Genomic DNA, 24,972 nt, shown 5'->3' on the forward strand with positions numbered 1-24,972 from the left:
TTCCATAACTCTGTTTCCCATACTTTTGGAGAAATATAGAAGACCCTCTGGTAACATGATAATGGGTGAAATTTCTAGTCTTTTTTAGGGTTTTAAGTGTGGATGTGGTGGAATCGCAAGCTAGATTGGAGGGAGGTATTAAGAGAGGGCTTGCTGAAGTTAGAGTCTTCATACTGCAGAAAGCAGCACAGACCTGACCTCAATCATATTTGAGCTTCCAAGGTTGCTCGCAGACACTTTATTTCATATTTGCCAGGTATCCTGAAAAAAATATCCAAAACATATTATAAAATAACTAGAAAACTGACATGTTGCGAAGCAGATTGCTAACCTGAAGCAGATTGCTAACCTATAGTCACACTTTAGTTCTTAACCTCTAGGCCTCAAATGGATCCCCAAAGTCTGACTGATGTCTGTTGTGCTTTTGCCTTCTGCACTTCTGCTTAGGAAAAGAACCAAGTTAATCAGGGATGGTAATAGGGAACGTTCTGGAAATGGGATTACATGCAGGTAACATTGTGGCAAATTGTGCTTTTTAATTTTATGTCCCTTGTGGCAACCATTTTGTGGATGGACAAGGTCGCTCTCAACGAACATTTTACAAAGAAGACCACAACATAATTTGTTGATTATCATATTTAATTTTTCCTCTCTGCTCTTATTCTATTGTGAATATATTTGCTAGTCCATCGTTCTTTAGAGTCTTAATTGGTGTTGCCACAGGAGAAACATGAATGGTATAAAGTACAATGTATATTAAGGATCAGCAAAGTATAACCTGAAAATTCCAGATCTGAGAACAAATGATTTATGTTTCTTCTCTGTTAGTATTCTTTCTGAGGCCCATTTAACTCCTTTCTTCACTCATCAGTGGAAATCAGGATGTTCATGTGATTACTTTTACATAAACGAGTATCTTATTTGAAGGCTGTCAACATTTGAAAGGTTTGTAGTCCCTATTCAGTTGACAGATAATGAAAATATATGAAGGGAAAACAAAAGCTTTGAAGTTTGCCTATCAACAGTGGGCAGACCTTGGGCTGAGTCCAATAATTCCTTCCACCAATGAACAGTAGATCATAAAACAAATAGTGACTGTCAGAAAGGGAATGTAGTCATGGAACTTTTTTTTTTTTTTACATTCTCACAACAGCTGCATAAGGAAGTAAATGGAAAGACATCACTGGTTAATAAAATTTGCTCTCCCAATAAAGCTACTTTGTGTCCTTAAGTCAACTCTAGAAAATTGGGAAAGCCTTCAATGAAATGAAGCTGCAGGCAGAAGATGGAGAAGGAAAACAACTATTGTGTGAAGCAAAATCCAGAAAGCAAGTTAATTGTTTTTTTTCCATTATGGCAGGACATATTTGTTTCAACTGAATTACATTTAATATACTTTGGAGACATTGTGATATATTCATAGTTTGCGTACAGTTCAGTACAGAAACTATTTGCTGAGGGACAAGGTCTGCAGTCTACCATGTTCTATATTTGTCCAGAGGCAGGATTCCTGCAGTGGTAACCTTGATTTTGGAGTCCCAAAGGTGTTTTTTTCCCTTGAAAACAGTTCACTTCTCATCCAAGAACTGAAGTTTCTTCAGTTCTTCCTAACTATATGTTCGTAATTATAAGCTTTTTGGATAAGGAGTGAAACATTTTCAAGGAACAAATCGAGAAAGTCCAGTTGCCTTTTGAAAAGTATCTTTGGGACAACCATGATCTGGATGATTGAGAATCTCCATAGACCAGTAATGGGTTCCACTTACCTTCGCTACCGGTTTGGAATTGTGAGCGCGCACGCAGAGCTTCTGCACATATGCAGAGCGTCCGTGATGACGTCCGGGCGGGTGGGCAGAGCCTCCCGCCATCGCCACTACCGGTTTTCCCGAACCAGGGCGAACCGGTAGAAGAACCTGATAGTTCTGTTACAATATAGAATAAAATATCAGTGCTAGTAAATATCTTTTTTTTTAAATTGAAAATTAATCATGCACACCATAAACCCAAAATATCAAGCCCAACAACACCGCTCTAATGTAACTTTTGGCTACATGTGGTCTGAATGAATCATTTCTTGTTCTTCCTCAAAGCCTTAGTTTATGGCAGTAAAAGATCATTGTTTTTCCCCATACTCCTTCCCCAAATTTAACATATGTATCAGCCAAGCTAAACAAGTGATTAACTTAAAAGGCATTGGCTGATTCCTCAACTATTATCACTTGTATTCAGCCTCCCCCAAAGCCTATCATTAGGGTTTAGAAAGAGATGATTAAGGGCTATGAGAGGCACAGCTCAGGTTTCATGGAGACTATGGAATTTTAGGAGATATGGCCAGGCAAGTATTGTTGATGAGATCTGTATGTTTTCCTGCCTTTCTTTTCATTCACTCTGCTGAATTATATTTTAAATCAGGGTTCATGGAAGATAATATCACTCTGCAGATAGTGATATTACTGTAAAAAAGAATAACCCAGCAAATAAGTCTTGGCTTTCCTTCTCTGACTGTTCAATCAACACTACCAGACTTGGTTATCTATCCATAGAACAAATACACAAATAGCAAATGTTTACTCCTTGTTAAATACTTCATTGACTGAAATGAGTGCATCCAGCTGTTTTATGACTAAAATTCCAAAGCAGAACATTGCCCAAATGTTATCCATTTTTCTTCTTCTTCTGAGTCTGGGAAGTACAATTTTCAGAATGTGTAATAGATATCCTTGAAAGTCTTCTATTTCATTGGCTTATCAGCTTTGTAATTTCATAGAATGAATTGGTGTAGCTGCAACTTAGTAGGGAGAAATGTCATTATGTTTTTTATTTTGAAAAACCAAAAGTTCCTTGGGAAAACAAGACAAAGATGACACTCCTCATTCCAGCTGATGTGCAATTATATAATCCTCTTTAATCCTCTTTAGACATTCTATACACTGGATTAATGTATAGGATGGCAACCCACCTATCCCTTTGCCATGCCCTTCAAATATGTGTGCCAATCCTTCCTGCCCTCATTCTGGACTTTGCATCATAAGAAGAGGTCTGAAAAGACTTTCCATTTGTGACTAATTCAAAGGTCCTTAATGCTCTCTGAGCTTGGTTGTTTTCTTGAAGACATTTCATTAACCAAACTACAGTAGTCAGGAGTGGAATTTGCTCTCAGTTTATATTTTAATGGCTTGCTCTGTCAGTGTTGGTGGGGATAATCTTAGAGTTTCTTTGTTGGGCTGTTTACTGTTGGATTGTTTGGCAGTTATGTGATTGGAATAACAGAATAACAGAATTGAGAAGGACCTTGGAGGTCTCTAGTCCATCCCCCTGTTCAGGCAGGAAACCCTGTCCTATACCATTTCAGACAAATATTGTTTACTTGATGGTTGGTCTGAAGTTAATCTTGTAATTAATCTGTGCTCATTTGGATACAGATGGCTGGTAGGGAGGTGTTTGGGGTTTTTTGTTCCCTTTTTAGATTGTCTCTTTTGCACAATACATCGATATTTTTTATATCTATGTGTCTATTGATGGCTAATTTGTCATAGTGCCTCCTTTATTGGATGTTCAATTCAGTTGAGTACAATTGTCTTTATAATCAGGAACTCTAGGTCAGGGGTGGGCAACTGTGGCCTTTTTACAACCTGTGGACTTCAACTCCCAGAATTCCTGAGCCAGCTTGACTGTCTCAGGAATTCTGGGAGTTGAAGTCCACAGGTTGTAAAAGGGCCACAGTTGCTCACCCCTGCTCTAGGTCAATAGTTGCTAGGAAGTCCAGTGTGATTGTGGCATATATGCCATATGTTTTGATTTGTGTTTACTCTTACTGTTGCAGTTAGGCACAGTGAGATGCTATTCTACCTGTAAGGTAAAAGTAGATTCTGTAGTTAATCAACTTCTGCATATTGAGCTGTGTGTGAGAGGAACATCAAGCTATTTCAGCCAAATGTATTTAAGTAGCTGCCCTTGTTTGTGCTTGTATACAAATGTTAATCCCTTTGAAATATGAAGATGAAAAAGACTGCAATAAAGTATCTTTCTGAAAATCAAACTCAGAATCAAAATGGATAAATGCCTCAAATGCAGTGGTGAAATCCAAATTTTTTTACTACCGGTTCTGTGGGCGTGGCTTGGTGGGCGTGGCTTGGTGGGCATGGCAGGGGAAGGAAACTACAAAATCTGCATTCCCACCCCACTCCAGGAGAAGGATATTGCAAAATCTCCATTCTGGGGCCAGCCAGAGGTGGTATTTGCCAGTTCTCCGAACTACTCAAAATTTCTGCTACCGGTTCTCCAGAACCTGTCAGAACCTGCTGGATTTCATCCTGGCTCAAATGTCCTATTTTCTGTATAGTAGTATTCTAGCTGAAGATACCATTTATTTCAGGGTGCTTAAGCTAAAAATGTGGCACCTCGTTTTTCTATATTTCTTAGCCCTGATGACACATTGGAATCATGAATTTAGAATTATAACACAATTCTCCATTTCTAGTGCAGTCATTAGCTATATTCCCAGAGTTTCCCCTGAAGCAGGCCATAGTAAGTTATCTTCTGGTAACAATAAGATATCACACTAAAACTTGGGTGGTAAAATTTGTAACCACCTGCTCAAGTTTTACATACATTTTTTATGCAGCAATTTATCACAAAGTGCAGCTCTTTAACATGGTGTTTTACAAACTTAGAGAAATATGGCCTGTACCTGTCAGGTTTGCTTTTTTAATTTTTTTCCCCTATCTCAGTTTGTAATTTTGTCTTGTCCCAATTTAGAAAATGAACCAAACAAAATACTTACCACACAATTGGATTGGCTAAATTGAGCAGCCACAGCTATTCCCAAAATATCTGCCTGACATACAATAATAAAAATCTACAGGCTCAGAACAATAGCCGCCCTGAGTCTCCGGAGAAAGGCGGCATATAAATTGAACTAATAAATAAATAAGATGACTATCTAGTATTTTAATCTCACGGCGGCCAAACAGATGCCAACGGAGAATCCAGAAGCAGGGCTTGAGTTCATAAACAGCTTCTGCTTTGTGCTTTCCAGCATTGAGCTTCTGTTTATTGGAAGTAATGTCTTGCTTTCATGTTCTACACCTGCCCACCAGTGGTGGGTTTCAAAAATTTTTACTACCGGTTCTGTGGGTGTGGCTTGGTGGCCGTGGCATGGCTTGGTGGGCGTGGCTTGGTGGGTGTGGCAGGGGAAGGTTACTACAAAATCCCCATTTCCTCCCAATCAGCTGGGACTTGGGAGGCAGAGAATAGATGGGGGCGGGGCCAGTCAGAATTTTTACTACCGGTTCTCCGAACTACTCAAAATTTCCACTACTGGTTCTCCAGAACTAGTCAGAACCTGCTGAAACCCACCTCTGCTGCCCACCCAGCAGTTCAAAAGCATGCAATATTGAGAGCAGATAGATGGATACAGGGCCGGATTTAGATGAAAAGAGGCCCTAGGCTATTTCACTTATGAGGCCCTTTCACCTATAGTGAAAGTGTAATTTTAATTTTGCTAACAATTTGAATGTAGGCCCCTCTTGATCTTGAGGCCCTAGGCTGAAGCCTAGTTAGCCTATAGGAAAATCCGGCCCTGGATGGATACCACTTTGGTGGGAAAAACCTAGCTGTGTTTGTGTGTGCAGAGAGCAGAAGGCGGCACTGGACCTGACTGATGTGAGGCAATGCAACAGGAGGCGAGGTGAGACTCACGGAGGAATCCAGAAGGACCAGCAACCCAAGTACCACTAGTCAGCTGGTGTAAGCTAGTTTGCCCCCTATGGTGTACCAAGGATAGGCACACAAGTGCTGAACAGAATGAACTAGCTACTTAGGCTGTCAGGACTGCATTGTATCTAGCATTTGTAAATTTCCCTGATATTGTATGCCATACGCGGAATAAACACATTCATGTTCTACAAATAGCATTATTATCCATGAAATAACATTATTATCCAATTAGATGAGTGGTCATTAAATGCATCCCATGTTATTCTTTCCACAGTTTATGTATAACACGAAGATGTGCTTTAAAAATTACATTGTCACCAAATAAACTGATGAACAATTCAAGATTATATTATTATGGAAGAAGAGGGGGAAAAAAACCTTCCAATCCTAAACTCTTTCTGCTTAGACTAACTCATAGCCAGTTCCATGGACTTTGATCATATCATTTTTAAGTTGTCTTTTTTTCTACAGAGAAACCTCTTACATTCTGAATATATTGTGTAAAAATTATGTGTCAAACTTACTGTTGGATTTTTCATTCTCTCTTCTTCAGCCTTACCAGGTTGACCAAACAGGAAACACAACCAGATAAAGTAATTTTACTTTGTTAGAAAGCTACGTTGACAGAATCTTGCAAGTCTGACAGTAAAATTCTCCCATAATCTCCAATACAGTCCGAGAGAAACTAGGAAGGGTCCCTTGGGAGTCTTCAGCCCTGCCCACTGTCCTTCTGACTATTGTTTGATCATTCCCTTGGCAGCATCTCTTTGTCCTGTCTTCCATGGTTTTCCCACGTTCCATTATAATCTTACGCTGTCTTTTTTCCATCTTCGTGTATGAATGGCTCTTTCAGTAGGAAAACATAATGCAGAAGAATTCTCTCTAAAGTATTTGGTGTTCTTCTCATACTGTTTCATTGTGCTTTCAAGTTTCTGTTGTGGCTCCTGTACTGCTTAAGCATAGATGCTTGAAAGCTGGCACAGAAATACAATAAAACCTCTTTCTTGCTTTTCTTCTTCTTTTTCGCAAGACATCAGATGTAAGTCAAATTTATGAAAAATTAAATATGGGATGTATTCTGAATTTAGAGACAGTATCTAGGTTTCTAATACTGCTCTTTTATACATACAGAAGGTTTAGAACAGATCAAAATCAGATTTTTTTTTTCATTTTCAAGTCAAAATGGTAGTGCTACCTAATGATGTCAAGAAATTCTTTAGTTTGATAAAGAAATAGACCGTTGTTTAAAGTTAGCCTATTGGAAGCAAGAATTATGTAATTCGTTGTCACTAGCAATGTCATCTTTTCACTGTGACTCAAATGATAATGGTTTTGGAAGAGATGTGATTTGGAAGAGAAACCCACGTTTCTCTTTACTTAGTTGACTGCTAATTGTAGAAAGAAGGAAAATGCAATGAGACATCTTACATTTTTCAGCCTCACTTGCATTTATTTAAAATATTTTTTAATCAGGCTCTTTCACATTAGCTAACATAATATAATACATTGCAGATAAAAAAATTCATAAAGTTACAGTGGCAATTAAAGAATAAAATTGCAGGATTTGAACCAATGTATTTCCATTGTAATTCACTTCACACACTGTCTTCAACTATAATCAGTTAGAGAGTTGCAGAAAGGCCTGTTCCTTAATTTCTATCCTTATCTTAATGAACTAGCAGAAAAATAAATATCCCTTCCCTAAAAACACATGTAGATTTGCTTGTAGGGAGGAGACTCTGGATTTAATAAATTGCTTTTGTAGGCCAAAAACAAAAACAAAACAAAACCCCATTGGAGTTACACAGCTCTGTTTTGAATCAGTTGCAGCTTAGTAAATCAATGAGTCTCTCGTCTCCAAGTAATGTGTGGTTTGAGTAGACTATTAAAACTGCATATGGCAGAGAAAGTACTTGGCTATTATGTGGGCTTTTTCACTGACTAAAGCTTACATTGACTTATAAGGTAACCAAACTTTTCCTAGCAGGCCAAGCTGACTTCTCTCTTTATCTATCAACATAAAAAAATAACATGATCCTGACAAGAATGGGTGATAAATGCTTGGCTGGCAGTTTTAGCATTTGGAGAAAAGGCTCATTACACTGCTCTTTGATAGTTTTACAGCTGTTGCTGGTCTTAATACTTTCCTAAAAAGAAGCTGTATATATCTCAAGTGAATTCCTTGGCAGATTAAAGAACACCGAAAAGAAAGAAAGAAAGGAAAGAAAAGAAAGAAAGAAAGAAATCAGAAGGACAACACACAGTCCAAAATCTTGATTTGTAGGTTCACTCCATTTAATTACTTGTTTTTGGAAACAAATATTCATTCCAAGAAAGTTTGCTACTGCTTTTCTATAACAAATATTCAGAATAATTTGATAGATTGCTGGCTTCTTGGAAGGTTGTATTTATTTCTCTAGAATGTACGAGGTAGCAAGCAATGAAGGTGAGGGTTCCTCCATATTTCTTTTAATATATATTTCAAATAATTTAAAAAACTTTTAACTTTGACAAGCAGGAATTTCTTCCATGGTGCTTGTGAATTAGTTATGTAACATTCAGGAAAGCTCTGGCGAAAGAAAAACTCTGTTTTTCCAAGAGAAAAGAGACACTATTTCTCATACATTTCAAATGTGTATGAAGACAGGGGTGGGGTCTTTATGGTCTTTTAATACAAGTATAGCTACCTTGGGGTCTACTGGCATGGGGCACCAGCCTCCCCTTTGCATTGACTCCTTGTTCTGGGTCTGTTCTGGCTTCACCAAATCACGAAACAGACTCCTTGTCCCGAAAAAACTTTATTTGGCTAATGTGAATTCCTAGCATTTACATCCAGCAATGTCCCGGCAAACAGTCTTTCAAGGGTGAATTTCAACTACAAACCTTATCAGTCCTTGGATATTTGCCAGGTTGATAGCTTCCAGGCACGATGCTGTACAATGAGATACTTGGCAAGGAGTCGCTGTGAGACATAAACTCAGATAAGCAAATCTTCATACTAATAAACTAATAATTGTCTCTTGCAAACACCACTCCCCTTTTGCTCCTATTTATTCCCTATGGGAGGGGCCATTCAGTGTCCCCTTGTGCCTTTACTCCCAAGTCGACCCCTGTTCCTTAATTGTTCCCTTCTCCTGACAGCTCTGAGCACGCGCACATTGGGAACAGGCTCCAGATGTTCTTCTGCCCCACTTATCTCTAACTCCGAAGGCAGCTGATAACTGTTGGATGGCCCTGGCCCCATCTCTGCCTACGACACAGAGAACTCATCAGAGCCTTCCCCAGACTCCAGGACTGGCCCATGTTCCTCCCCAACCTCTTCACTGTCTGAGTCTGCCGCCAGCTCCACTGGCCACTGGTGGGCCACAACAGGGTCTTCAACAAATGTAAGTGGTAGAACTACCATAATCTGGATTGTAGTGGATTAATAGCACAGCAGGAAGGATAGAACAAGCTGCTATTACTGCAGAGATAAGGAATATGATCTTGACAGAGATATGTCAAGATAGGCAAAAAGGACTGAAGCATTTTTCTAAAGTCCAGAACAAGATCGTATGGAAGTGGCTCAAGCAGCTTTACTGAACTATAAGAAGAAGGATGGGGTACAGCATAATCAGATATGCAACATTCTGTTATTATAGCCACTCTCAATAAAAGTATTTTTAGCCTTCTTGTGTAGTTGACTTTGTGGTCTGGTCTACCTAGTTGGGTTGAACTTCCCACACAGTTGTCTGCTGTTGCAGTTAAGTAAGGTGTCATCTCAACAGCAGCAGTATGCACTAGAAATGAAATTCTCAGGGGACCTTGTGGCTTCCCCAGATAATTGCAGCTGGCTATTTTCTTCTTTTTTCTTCCTTTTTCTTCCTTTTTACTTAGGATAGAATGAGGGAAGAGAGAGGGAAGAGAGTTATCTGGGCAGCAAAAATCTAAAAAGAAAACCTATTACAGGTAGTCCTCAAATTTACGACCAAAATAGAGTCCAAAATTTACATTGTTCAGTGAGACATTTGTTAAGTGAGTTTTGCCCCATTTTAGGTCCTTTCTTGCCACAGTTGTTAATGAATCATTGCAGTTGATAAGTTAGTAACCCAGTTTTTAAGTGAATCTGGCTTCTCCATTGTTTTTCCTTGTCAAAAGGTTGCAAAAGGGGATCATATAACCTTGGGACACAGCAACAGTCATAAGTATGAAACAGTTGCCAAGCATCTGAATTTTGATCACATGATTATGGGACTGCTATAAAGGTTGTAAGTGTGAAAAATGGTCATAAGTCATTTTTTTCTGTGCTGTTGTAACTAGATTTTAGTAACATAATGCAAACATTTCTAATTTGGTGGTCATATACATTTTTTTCAGGAATACTAAATTTAAGACATACTATGAGCTCCCGTTACTTGTCCCAGCTTCTGCCAACGTAGCAGTTCAAAAGCACATAAAAAATGCAAGTAAAAAAATAGGGACCACCTTTGGTGGGAAGGTAACAGCTTTCCATGTGCCTTTGGCTTTTAGTCATGCCAGCCACATGACCACGGAGAAATCTTCGGACAGCGCTGGCTCTTCGGCTTTGAAACAGAGATGAGCACCGCCCCCTAGAGTCGGGATGACTAGCACATGTGCGAGGGGAAACTTTACCTTTTATTTAGAGGGGATTGATTGGTTGATTGATTGATTGACTCAATTACTGAGCTACCTCCACCTACCATTTTACTTTCTAAGAATATTTGAAACTGATTCTTTACCTTGTAGCATGCTAGCTTCCCAAATGTTTTTATTTTTATTTATTTTTTTGAAAAAGATGTATTGGACTAAGATCAGGTGGAACAGAAAGCCTGCTAGACAGTGTTCTGTGGAATATTCTATATGTAGATACCCTGAATACGATGCACAGTCCTGTAACTTAGCTGTACTGTGGGTTGACATTTGCATTTCATTATCTGCCCCTTTCAACAGTGATTCCAAAGTCAACTATTCACTAATTTTGTTGTTCTCTTCTGAGCTGATGGTTTTCCAGTTTCAGGGTTCCCAGTCTATATTTTATTTGGACTTAGATTAAATCAAACATGAAAAATTCTAACTGCCTGTGGTTTGAGAAGGGAACCAATATATTTTATGCTTTTTTATTTATTTTGCATTGTATTATGACATGCAATCCTGTTTCTTGGCTTGGATTTAATGATCAACAACATAAAACTCTCTTCTAAAATATATTATTACCTGATGAAATAAAGAGAATCATACACCATAATGTCTTATTATGGGGCTGATTTTATTGGTTGTTGTGAGTTGCTTATGATCAGTGTGAATGATAGGAGACCGACAATGTAAGTTATTTCAATAAACATGTTCATTTGTAGATGTCTTTTTTTCATGAAATATAACATTTTTAATGTAAGCAAAATAAGATTTGACCTAAGAAGTGAATGAATTGCGCATTCCACATTGTCTATTTTTTTCCTTATTTTATTTTTCCCCCCTCTTATTTTGAAGCCCTTCTGCATATCCTGACACACAGGGTGGATCTCAGATTCTAATCAAACATGATATGCAAATACATGCAATCAAGTTATAACTACACTTAAAAGCACATCTTAGGTCAGATGGAAACCAGAGTTGCAAGACAGCTTAAACTTTCTTCATTGGTTGGTTCTTTTCTCCAGATTACTAAATGCCTATGTGGGATTGAAGCAGGGGTGAAATCTAGCAGGTTCTGACAGGTTCTGGAGAACCAGTAGCGGAAATTTTGAGTAATTCGGAGAACTGGCAAATACCACCTCTGGCTAGCCCCAGAATGGGGTGGGAATGGAGATTTTGCAATCTCTTCCCCCAGGAGTGGGGAGGGAATGGGGATTTTGCAGTATCCTTTCCCTGCCACACCCACCAAGCCACGCCCACCAAGTCACGCCCACAGAACCAGTAGTAAAAAAAAGTTGAATTTCACCACTGGATTGAAGCAAAAAAAAAATTGATCAGTGTTTTTTTTTAAATTTGTTGATGGAATCCAATTTCCCAGAACAAAATAGGGCTCTTTCCTATGCATTAAGTTCTCTTTTCTATACTGTCAGCCCTTGAATTAGTGTTTTTAATTTTTCAATTTAATTTAATTTAATTTTTAATTTTCCAAAAATCACAATCACAGCTTTTTATCAGGATCCCATCTGGGTCTGTCACTGGGACCAGAGGTTTAGTCTTCCAGGCTTTTGGACTCATGCTGGAGACCTATCTCAGATAACTTCTCTACCAAAATGTGTCATTCTAGTAGAAAGAGGTTCCCTGAGGAAGGGCTCCAGCACAAGTCCAAAAGCTCAGAAGACTAAACCTCTGGTCCCTGTGACAGACCCAGATGGAATCCTGCAACATTATCTTGGGGCACATATATTTGTGTTTATTCATGGTAGCTTCTTTGTTTATGCTGACATCATGATTATTTTGAAATTCTGAAGCAGAATATTTCTTGCAAAGCTGGGAGGTGCCCATTCAGTACCAGAAACAGGAGTTCAATAATAGGATCGCACTGGAGGATAGATGGAGTTGGGGGAGTCAATCCAATCCAAAGTACTCTGCATATACTGTAATGCATTTATGAGCCCAAACATATGAGTTAGGTTTGAACGGTTCATGCAAAACTTTCTGTGATAAAGACTATCCTTCCCTTTGAGTGATATGCCTGGGGTTATTCTGCAAAAAACAGTAGATGGGATCAGGACTAAAACTAAATTTGATTTAATTGACATTTAATGAAAATTATACTAAATTATTTTTCCTGTCAGTTAAAAAAAAATATTAAGTTAGTAAATACGTTTTGAAATCTTCAGGGGCCATATGCAGGGACCAGGGATTATTTATATCCAAATGGACGTATTAATCTAAAGCAGATGTTGTCAAACTCTAATACCAGGACATCATAACATGATATATGACTTTTCTCAATATGTTATGGATGGTAAAAAAAAATATGTCATTTTCTAAAAGATAAGTAATTTTCATCAACCTTTTTTTTTAAAGTTACTTTTATTAGTAGCAGAAGTCTAAAAATTTTCAGTAAGAGAGTCACTTTTCAGGGTAAGATGAGTGATATATAAATTTAATAAATAGACTTTCCAAAAGCTATAAATACATTATATGCTTTGTTAGAAATCATTAGTCAATGGGGAACTGCCAATCATAGCATTCCTGTGATTATTGGATGGTTTTTGAAATGTTTTTTTGGATGTCTCGCTTCCTGGTTAACCAAGTTTCAAAATTCAGATTATATTTTGCTTTCCATTAAGCCTGTTCCAAAACCACTCGTCCCACTGTGACCATACTCAGCAAAGCAGGCACAGACTTTGAATGACTTTCCTCCTACTTTCTCCACACAAATATGCCATGAACCGCAGTTTGAGAACCAATCTCAAATCCATCAGGAAGATTTGCAAGTTGGAAATGTTTATTTTGTATCTGTATTTATTTTGATTAACCATTTAGGAAAATAACCCCTTTTCATTTGTTCAGGTGAATCATGGAGCATTCAGATTGGATAGAAAATGAAACTCCATGCAGCTTATTCATCTCCACATATTCCACCAAAAAGTTTCAGAAGATGAGAGCTTAACTGAGCTTGTCACCCTAGCTAGACTTCTCTGAGAATCTCTGAAGTAGATCTGAATAATACACAGCAGTGGTTCTCAACCTGGGTCTGTGGAACCCTGGGAGCCTGGGATGTGCTCACAGAAGGTCCGTGAAGTCTTGAAAAAATGACTTTGAAATCCTGAAGCAGAATATTTCTTGCAAAGTTGGGAGGTGCCCATTCAGTATCAGAAACAGGAGTTCAATAATAGTATCCCACTGGAGGATAGATAGAATTGGGGGAGTAAGTCCAATCCAAAGTACCCTGCATATACTGTAATGCATTTATGAGTTCAAATATATGAGTTAGGTTTGAATGGTTCATGCAAAACATTCTGTGCTAAAGACTATCCTTCCTTTTGACTGATATGCCTAGGGTTATTCTACAAAAAACAAACAAACAACCACAGTAGATAGAATAAAATAGCAGAGTTGGAAGGGACCTTGGAGGTCTTCTAGTCCAACCCCCTGCTTAGGTAGGAAACTCTACACCACTTCAGACAAATGGTTATCCAATCTCTTCTTAAAAACTTCCAGTGTTGGAGAATTTACAAGATGGGATCAGGACTAAAACTAAATTTGATTTAATTGACATTTAATGAAAATTATGCTAAATTATTTTATGATTTAAATCTTGAGTTAAGTCTTGGGGGTCTGTGGCCATGGTCCATGGCCACAAAAGGTATTCAAAGGGGCTCCATAGCAAAGAAAAGGTTGAGAACTACTGGTATACTATACTTAGGATTGCACTGCACTGTAAGAGCATTTGCTGATGATGTCCATGCTTGACAAGCCTGTTCATCACTTCTGTTACAGAATTGGCAGGATTTGTATAGTTGAAGATACAATTACAAAAGAACAAGACAAAAAAATCCTTCTCCCTGCTTCTGATTTACAGTTATGTTTTGGTCTGTGGGAGAGAAATATGCAAGGCCTTCAGCTGCATTCCTTTCTTGTACGCAAATACAGGCTTTTGGGGAGAAGGAAATATATAAATGGATAAAATAAAATAAAAAACTTTATAGTTTGTCCAGTTTATAGTTTGTCCAGTATTACTTTTTTGATTTGAGTTTGTGAGACTATCGCTAACAGATAGAAGATTGTACAATGGGTTCTATTATTGTCAATTTCTCTTTCACAGTATTTTGAAACAAAAATTATCAATATTTGAAAAGTAATTTCAGCAGAGAAATGCAACGTAGACCTCTGATTTCAGCACAAATCAGTGTATTGTATTTAATGCTGACCATTAAGGCAAATTACAAAGTGGCTGATAGCTTTCCTTTTCCTAATATCCCATTGTCTTTTGTTCTCGTAAGAGAACTAAACTTACAGCTGGCTTTTGAAATTAAACCAAGGGCTGGATGATGATGCTAAAATGCCAGAACTACAAGTTGTCCATTTCTACAACATCAAGATTTGCTTGCGTAAAAAACTACCCAAAATGTATTTATTTCATATACTTTCCTTTTAATTTGACTGGATGAAGAACATTTTTAAAAAATCAGCATGTACATACAGGGTTATGTACCACCCCAAGTTCAGCAACATTCAGGCCATTTCTTATCTATGAAAAACTTAACAAACAAACAAACAAACAAAAAAAAAAAACACCGAACACCAGACATACATTTTGATCCCTGCATGAGGAGGATGGCAATGTGCCATCAAGTTAATGTTGACTCTTAGCAAACACATTTATAGATTTTCTCCATGATGATCTAAATAGGTCATTGGGTCTTCCAGTGGTGCACCAGTTACCACTGTAACTGAAGTAATCTATCTTGTGGTTGGTCATCCTCTTCTTTTCTTTCCTTCCATCTTTCCCATCAATAGAGCCCTTTCCAGAGAGCTGGGTCCTTCGCATAATGCATATGAAGGTTGATATGAGTGTTAACTATATTAGAGCAGTATTTCAAAGTAACATTTCAACAGTACGTTGAAATGCCTATTAGAAAGGTCGGTAACACCAGTGAAGGAATATTTAAAGAACATAGATGATATGGGAATTCTTCATGTGTAACCAAAGCTAGACAACTTGATACAGAGAAGGATCAGTAGCTCCATCTTAAAAATTATAGTGGCTAGTCTCTTTCTGCCACAACTGCCCTCTTGCGCAACTAACAAGCTGCTCTAATTAGAAGTTTTTCACTAGTCTAATTGCAGGAGGGGGCTTTGAACTGAATGACTACATTTCATCTTTTGGAAGAAAACCTGTTCTGTTATCAGCAAGGAAATAAAGTTTTATTTCTGTTTTACACTGGTGATAGAACACAATCTCTGGTGGCTTGAAAATGAGACAAATTTTTGTGCCTTGGTGGTAGAACAAGCTCATAATAACAGTCAGGATGTCCACTCAGCCAATACCAGAGTAAGGGTGAAATTAAACGTTATGAAAAGAACATTTGTGTTTCTGTAATGTCTTTGGCAAATGAAGTGTGGTGGGTGGCAAATAGGGAAAAGGGTTGTTTGGAAATACCACTTTGGTTGTTGCCAAATAAACTCTGTCCAGATATGCTGAACAAATAGTCCATTTCCAGAAAAGTTCTCCACTTTGTTGTCTTTTCTCTTCTTTTGGTTTTTCAAATTCATATTTTTAAAACCTAAAACCTTTTCAGATTGTTTCATATGATGCATTTTAGTTATTATTCTCTGATTTATAAATTTGTTATAGGGATAGTTGTTAGCTATTATTATAATTTTCATTGTATATTTGCTGTTTATGTATCACATTTATATCCCGTCTTATCTCTGGCAGTTCAAAACAACATCAATCAGGGCAGAGGTGGTATTCAGCAGGTTCTGACCAGTTCTGCAGAACCGGTAGCGGAAATTTTGAGTAGATCAGAGAACTGGTAAATACCACTTCTGACTGGCCCTGCCCCCATCTATTCTCTGCCTCCCGAGTCCCAGCTGATCAGGAGGAAATGGGGATTTTGCAGTAACCTTCCCCTGGAGTGGGGAGGGAATGGAGATTTTACAGTATCCTGCCCCTGCCACCCCCACCGAGCCACCCCCACCGAGCCATGCCATGCCATGCCACGCCCACCAAGCCACGCCCACAGAACCAGTAGCAAACAATTTTGAATCCCACCACTGAATCAGGGGTCTTCCTTCACTTAATCTTCCAAATAACAGCATCCAATGAAGTAAATTAAACTGTAACTAATCTCAGATTTTAATGTAATTTAGATCTTCTCAATGCAATCTTATATACATTAATTCTGTAAAGTTATTTTTTTATCATTATTGTTAATCTCCAAGATAACATTGGTGTTATGTGGTGAATAAATTTGCTGCAATTGAATAAACAAATGAGTAAAAGAAAAGGGGATAATTATAAATAATAAACAAGAAAACATTAATAGGAAATTCCCAGTTCTATTTTTTGCACAAAGTAAAGCATGCATCAAATAAGGGGAAAAAATGGTAAACTGTAATATAAAATTGATCCTGCTGAGACATTTTGGAGAACAGAAAAGAAGGATTAATGGGGAAGCAAGAATGCTGAATACTTCATCAATTTATGCCTTCAAAATATTTTAAGTTATTATATTGATTATAATATTATTTTTTCCTGAGAAAATCAAAACTAGTGCTAAGTGCTTTGCATTATTTATTGCTATGAATTATTTTCTATCAGTTTGGACAGAATTTTATATGACTGAAATTTTTCTGGGTTTGAAAAGTCCTAAAACATCCTGCATGTCTTGATTTATGATATGGACTTGTGCGAATTTGCCATGTTTCATTGTACAAGAGTCTCTTCATTGGTCTACAGCTTCTCTGGTTTTCCAGTTTTCCATTAAATCCCTCAGCAATCGCATGATGTGTCATCTCCAAATAAAATAAATTCCGAACAGTGAAATAAATTTGAAGGAAAGGCTTAATTATACCGAGAATAGTAGAAAAGTATTTTGAAAAGTAGTAGGAAAAGAGAAATTCAATACATCATGCTCCATATAATCACTGCATCCAGAATTACATTCGCCCAAAATAGGAAGCAAGAAAACACTCCATCAAATGCAATGATCATAAAAAAGGTGCTAGAATGTGCAGAAATGGACAAATTAATGATGGAATTAAGGGACAGAGAGGAAACAGTGTATTATGAGACGTGGAACAGGTGGTATAATTGGCTGAAAAAGAAGTCTAAAATCAATGTATAGTGAATGAATAGGAAAGATAATAAAACAAAAAAATATATATTTAGAGTGTAGTAGACATGTATTATATATATTATACAAATAAGTAACTATGAAATAAGAATGTATATGTATAAAACAATAGACCTATGGATAAGTTGAAATTAAGAACAAATTCTGATAACGGAAAGCTGTAATAGTGTAATTGTGATTTTTAAAGTTTAAAAATGTTGAATAATATATATATATATATATTATTTGGTGGCGCAGCAGACTAAAGCACCAGCTATCTGCAATTACTGCAAGTTCAATCTCACAGGCTCAAGGTTGACTCAGCCTTCCATCCTTTCGAGGTAAAATGAGGACCCAGTTTGTGGGGGCAATAAACTGACTTAGAACACTGCTTAGGGGGGCAATAAGCTGAAAAGGAACACTGCTTAGGGGGCCCCCGAAAGCCCTACTAAGCAGGTATATACAAAAGTATGAAGGCTGTTGCTTAACGCGTTGTAAGCCTCCCTGAGTCTCCGAAAAAGGGCGGTATATAAATCGAACCAATAAAACTATATATATATTTCAGATTGTTTCATGTGATGCATTTTAGTTATTATTCCCTGATTTATAAATTTGGTATAGTGATAGTTGTTAGCTATTATTATAATTTTGCATATATATATATATATATATATATATACGCAAGTCTTGGTGTATTCGGGTCTTCTCCCGTGTAAGATTGAGAGCACTTTGGTAATGTTTCAGCAGAATCTCATCTGCCATCATCAGGCTTATGCAAGGGGTCTTCTGCAGCAACTGCCATTACTGCCGTAACTGCAGAACTCCCCTTAAATAAGCCTGATGATGGCAGATGAGATTCTGCCGAAACGTTGCCAAAGTGCTCTCAATCTTACATGGGAGAAGACCCGAATACACCAAGATTTGCATACTTGTACCCGTGAAAATCTACGAAAAGATAGATAGATAGATAGATAGATAGATAGATAGATAGATAGATAGATAGATGACAGATAGATAGAAGAAGAAAAGTCTTTAGGAAAAGAAAATGTTTAATTTCAAACTAGAGTTGCACAGCATTATTTTTTTTTAAGTTTGATTTAAATCCTACTTCCTTACTCAGTCAGTAGGCATTGAAAGCAGTTTGAAAGAAATCTATTTTGCTCTAAGTTTTTAAGAAAAAGTCCAAAATTATGCTAAAGAACCACAGTACAGTATTTTCTTCTTATCTTAGGAAGACACATTTACTGAAACAATATCTTCTAATTATACCCAAAAGCAGATTTTATTTGCATATTTTCATTTTTAAAAATAATAGCAATAAATCCAGACTAAAGATTAATGGATTGGGTAATAGAAAAATAAACCAATCACTATGCTTCTTAATGAAGCATATGCAGATCAGTCTCTATGCTTGATGACAAGGCTACATCTGTTTCAACATAATGTACTTCCAAATTTTGTATACGCGCCTTTCATTAACCTAAGCAAACAGAGTGTAAAAAAGTCAGCACACAATCTTTAAAGCAATTTGAGAAGCTATTGTCATAGAATCATAGGGCTGGAAAGGACCTTGGAGGTCTTCTAGTCTAACCCCCTACCCAAGGCAGGAGGTCTTATTGCATGACTGTCCAATCTTTTCTTGAACATCTTTGTCTTATATCTTATTATTATTCATATTTCTATGCCACCCACTCTCTGAGGACTCTGGGCGGCTTACACCAAAGGCAGTATACTAAATAGCATATTGCCCCCAACAATTTGGGTCCTCATTTTACCCACCTCGGAAGGATGGAAGCTGAGTCAACCTTGAGCCAGTGATATTTGATCCGCTGATCTGCTGAACTAGCAGTCAGCTGAAGTAGCTGCAGTACTGCACCCTAACCACTGCACCACCTCGGCTCTAAATATCTTATAAATAGAATCTTTGATGAAGTGGATTTTCTTTTTTATTACTATATTGAGTAACATAATTTCATTGGAAGACTTCAGAATGAAAATTGAAGCAACTCAGAAACAGATTTGTTTCAGCTCAGTGGTTCCAGTATCTTCTGCCTACCAAAACTACATATGTAGAATAATCATGGATTCCTCTTTCCTAGGCACAAATCCTATGTGCTAGATTCAAAATCTCAGATATTTTCAGAAAGTCTTGTCCAGCACAAAGCAAAAGATTTCCTCTCTATTTACCTATCTACTGAGCCACAGTGGCACAGTGGTTAAAGTGCAGTACTGTAGGCTACTTTTGCTGACTGCTGGCTGCCTGCAGTTTGGCAGTTCAAATCTCACAGCTCAAGGTTGACTCAGTCTTCCATCCTTCCGAGGTGGGTAAAATGAGGACCCAAATTATTGGGGGCAATATGCTGACTCTGTAAACTGTTTAGAGATGGCTGTAAAGCACTGTGAAGTGGTATGTAAGTAAGTGCTATTGCTACTCACAACTTTACCCAAGCTAACTATAGTATATGCTTTGCTTTAAGGACAGTGAAGAGATAGATGATGATGGGAAAAAACCACTTCTGTGAACTTTTTCTTTAGTTGTGATTGATGCAAAGAATGCAATTTTCACCCAAGGACTTATAGGTCTTCTTTAAAATATCAAAAGGTTTTAGGAATGAAATATTAGTGCCAAATATATATCAGACTTATCTTTTGTAACATAATTTTGTGTTAGTTAGTTTCCAAATGACCTTAATTTCTGTCTTTAAAAGAACTCCCTGAATTTTATTAAAAAAAGATACTCAATTTTCTGTGCATAAGAATTTTTTTTGGCATCACAGCTACATTTGTTATTTCCACGATCCACAACTGAACATTATAGAACATAGTTTGACAAATTGTGATATTTATGAGTATGTAATTACTGTATTTTTCGGAGTATAAGATGCACCTTTTTACCCCCCAAAAGAGGGTGAAAATCGTCTTATAGTCCAAATGTAACCCCTCCCAGCCTCTTAAATGGAAGTTTCAGAGACTGAAAAAGCCTCTGAAACCTCAATTTGAGAGTCTGGAAAAAAGCCTCTGAAACCTCTGTTTGAGAGGCTGGAAAAAAAGCCCCAGAAACCTCCATTTGAGAGGCTGAAAAAAAGCCTCTGAAATGGAGGTTTGAGAGGCTGAGAAAAAACCTCAGTTTGAGAGGCTGAGAAAAAAGCTCTGAAATGGAGATCTGAGAGGCTGAAAAAAAAGCAAGGCGCAGAGCTCACAACCAATGAACCTGTTGCTAAAGTTCACCTCTGAGAACAGCTGATTGGGGGATATTCTGGGAGGCCAATACATCTCCAATCAGCTTTTTTCTTATTTTCTTCCACAAAGTTGCATCTTATACTCCGGTGCATCTTATAGTCCAAAAAATATGGTAAATCTTGTCTTTTACCTGTTTCAGAATGGTATATCCACCTGAATCCTGAGGATCACTTATTTCCATCTCTAAATTCAGCTCTCATTCAATTGCTTTTAATTCACTTCATTCAGTTTCATTCAATTTATGGTTGCTTCCAGATAACTGCTATATACTGGCTCAGTTCTATAGATTTATGGAAAGGAAAGATGGGGGCCTTTTACATATTGCACAAATATGCATGACAATCTTTTTTCTGTCTTCTCTCTATGATAGTCTCTTAATTTCACCCCATCTTGTGAGTTATGAGATAACTGTATGTTGTCCTTAGCTGTATTGGTATTAAGTAGTATTTTACCATTATTCTAAGACTTTCTGAAAATAGCTTCAAGATGTTAGGCTCTGTCATCCATCACTTTGCAGCAAAGCTGAGTAACTGATGTGATTTTAAAAAGCTACAAGAGATGGACTAGGAACAGGGAATGGAACCAGCAAATTTTGTGCCAGCGTTGTTCTGCCAATTCAAGGATAGGGAAAGACCTAAATATATGAGTTATAATGATATAATAATGCGAATGTGTACCAAAACTCCAAATCAGCAACTTCACATGAGCACTGAATAGATGGAAAAGAATGGAATTTAGAGGGATCCCACAACAAAGTCAAATAGAAATCTTTACTCTCCTCTTTAGGACTCAGCATTAAATTAGTGATCGCTTGATACTTCAAAATGAAGCTCAGCTACTCAGCTAGACATAGAAGACTTATAGATACAGCCTGGTCACATTAGAATGTTCATTGTTAACCAGAATGAAGCTATTGTTGATTTTACCAACTGCCAGTGGAAAATGTTCTGTACTTGGATGGCACAATAAGAAATCAATAAATGACTTTTATAGCCTTTGGATTTGTTATTTTTTTCAGGATGTAATAATTGACACTGTTCCCACCAATCTTTATCAGGTAGTCCTGCATTATTTGTGTTGCCAAATGATCTATCACATTAAACTTGAGGCTCACAATAAGGAAATAGGTGAAGCATTTAATTCCCCTCATGTCAGTGTTTTATCTTTTAATAATCTAATAGCTAGAACATAGTGCTAGGGAATGGCACAGAAAAAGAAGCTGAAATTCAATTGGCTGAGAAATTACCTCAGCAAACTTATTTTCCTTTCCTAGAAATAGTAGATACATCCCTTTGGAATCCAAGATCTGAAAGTCATGTAGGGAGAATGTAATCAAATAATATGTGATTAATTAAGTGATGAAAGAAAAGGAATGTTGTTCCCAGAACTTAATTAAGCACAGCCCAAACTCATTTGACAGGGCAGTGTTCCAGAAAACAAATTTTAGATAATAAAATCCTCTCTTGGATTTAAATAAAACTTTCTGAAAGGCAGAAATAGCTCATGGGCTATTTGAAGTCTATGATAATAACAATAATAACACAGGTATGCCTGTTGCTATTAAAGTGTGTTCTGATGTTATCAAACTTAAAAAATACATCAATATTTAATCAGTTTAATCAATTAATACACTTACTCTTGACTTAATTAATTTATATATTTTGGTATGGTTACTTTGGATCAAAACCCTATTTCTATGGTTTTGTGGAAATGACACTCAAGGCTAGAGAATCTGCTCAAAAGCTAATTCCAAAGCTGTAACAATTCGTTCATGAGAAAATATGTTGAACATATTTGCATAAAGGGAGAGTTCAGATCAAAGAACTTAATCAGCATTTGTCAAATCCAAAGTGTAGAGTAGGGCTCAGGGTTATGGAATGAGAATATATATGTTATATATATCAGGAAACCATCTATGTTTTGTTTTTTGTTTTTTTTGCAGTTCACTAATGTAGGCATTGCTTTGGACTGTGAAGGACATCACAACATCTTGAATGAGCCCTGCATTCTTCCCTAATAACTTTTAGGGTGACCACAGAATAAACCATTCTAAGATTGTTAATTCTTGGTAGAGGAGAGAATGGGGCAAGCATTGAGCTCAGAAGCTAAACAGATCTGAGTTTCTAATATTTGGGTGCAAGATAAGTGGAGAAACTCTGGGCTCTAGCCTACAGTAGGAAATCAATCAATCAATCAATCAAGATGACAATAATAGTAAACCACTTCCATACTGTTGTAAAGCAAACCCTATGGATGTGTTCATGTTATCATCAGAAGCTGAGTTTCACTCAAAGGCAACTTTATTGTTTTAATGTCTTGCAATGTTCATTTTTACTCTTCAGATCATTTAAATACTGAAAGCTTCATTACATCTGCTTTATCATTTGTTCATCTTGGGCAAATAAAAACAAACATTCATGCTCAGCAGGACAGTTAATGGCATCCAAGAAAGTTCAAATGTTGTCTGAGCTTCAGGGGATCAGATATTATACGACATTTGCATTAAAACTATTTCCTAGTGAGACTTTGGCATAATCCTTTCACTCATGCATTTCCCATTAATACAGCAAGACCCAAAGCAGATTTCTCAATGAGACATGACCATTGGCCTGAAATTTTAGAAGCCAGATGCCCCTCTAGGTTTAATTGCTATTTTTCTATCAACTGATTTTTGTAATTGTATGTATTTTGTAATAGCGAATACATTGTTGGAAAGTCTCATAGACTTTTTATTTTTTTTGCAAAATTCATAAATTTTATATGGAACATTTATGCTCAAAATGAGGTATTGCAATCAAATACAAATAAAATTATAATATAAACATTAAAAAAGGGCAGAAACATGTACAAAAGACAGATAAATAATGAACACAAACAAAAACTAAGTTAGCATACTTATAGCAGCCATAACAAGGGAGTTTATGGACAAAAGCCTAAATGAAAAGAATGTCATTACCAGTTAATCAATGGACATTTCTCAATAAATATTTTCCTATTCAGACACGGTAAAGAACCAACATTAATTGTCTATAATATAACTGTATTATATCCATTTCAATAGTGAAATCAATTTTCACACGTCTGATTTAATTCCAATATTCAGTAATAAGGATAAATAAATGTGTTAATAAGTAGAATTGATAGTATACATTGTAAGTATGCATACATTCTCCTATTTATTTATAAATATATTTATAATAATTACAATATAAATATAAAATATTTATAAATATTCTCCTATTTATGGATAATGAAATGAATGAAAATAAATGAATGAATGAAAATAATGAAAATGAAACTCAGATTTCTGTAAAATTAAAATTATATTCTGTCCTATGCAAAAAGGCCAAAATATTGTTAATACTTTATTTTTCTCAATACTTGTCATAAGTAAGGATTCTGCTTTTTTATGACAGAAAACAAGAACAGAAGTAAGAAAAATGTAATTAAAAATCCATTTTCCATTATACAAACTACAAGTATACAAATCTATAATTAAAAGGTAAGTGCTTCATGTTACACTTTTACTACCAAATTGAAGACAGATTATAAAAGAGAAACTTATCATAAATGTTAAGGAACAATAAATGTCATGAAGTGGCTTTACAATGGCAAACATTAAATTTGTTTGCAGGCTTACCTGTAAATCATAGAAATAGAATCATAGGACTGGAAGAGACCTTGGAAGTCTTCTAGTTCAACCCCCAGCTCAAGTAGAAGATCCCATACCATGCTGGACAAACAGGTGTCCAATCTCTTATCATAGAATATCAGAGTTAGAGAAGACCTTGAAGGTCTTCTAGTCCAATCCCCTGCTCAGGCAGGAAACCTTACATCATTTCAAATAGGGGGCTGTCCAGTATCTTCTTAAAAGCCTCCAGTGAATGAGCACCCACAACTTCTGAAAGTAAGCTGTTCCACTGGTTATTTATTCTCACTGTCAGGAAATTTCTTCTTAGTTCTAGGTTGAATCTCTCTTTGATTAATTTCCATCCATTGTTTCTTGTCTTGCCTTTGGGTGTTGGGAAAATAGGTTGACTCCCTCTTCTTTGTGGCAGCCCTTCAAATATTGAAACACTGCTATCATATCCTTTATAGAAATGTTTGACTGTTGTCGTAATCTGGTGGAAACATCTTCATCTCTCAATATCCTATTTACATTACAGCAATGTGGTGTATTGTGTGTGGGGATGCCATTTAAAAAGATTCAGAGACTGCTATTTGAGAGGCAATCACTTCCCTCCCCTCACCT

General features: G+C 36.8%; 1 long non-coding RNA gene across 1 annotated transcript in view; it reads left to right on the plus strand.

The window, feature by feature from the left end:
- Nucleotides 1–24,216, plus strand: part of LOC117678810 (uncharacterized) — a 36,136-nt gene extending 11,920 nt beyond the window's left edge. Inside the window, exons 2-3 of the long non-coding RNA XR_009620399.2 lie at nt 8,860–9,104; nt 24,137–24,216. This is a non-coding gene — a long non-coding RNA (uncharacterized LOC117678810). The remainder of the gene's footprint in view (nt 1–8,859; nt 9,105–24,136) is intronic.
- Nucleotides 24,217–24,972: the final 756 nt, after the last annotated feature.

The sequence above is a fragment of the Pantherophis guttatus genome, chromosome 6 (assembly GCF_059756535.1).
Source record: "Pantherophis guttatus breed Tessera chromosome 6, ASM5975653v1, whole genome shotgun sequence".
Classification (NCBI taxonomy): Eukaryota; Metazoa; Chordata; class Lepidosauria; order Squamata; family Colubridae; genus Pantherophis; species Pantherophis guttatus.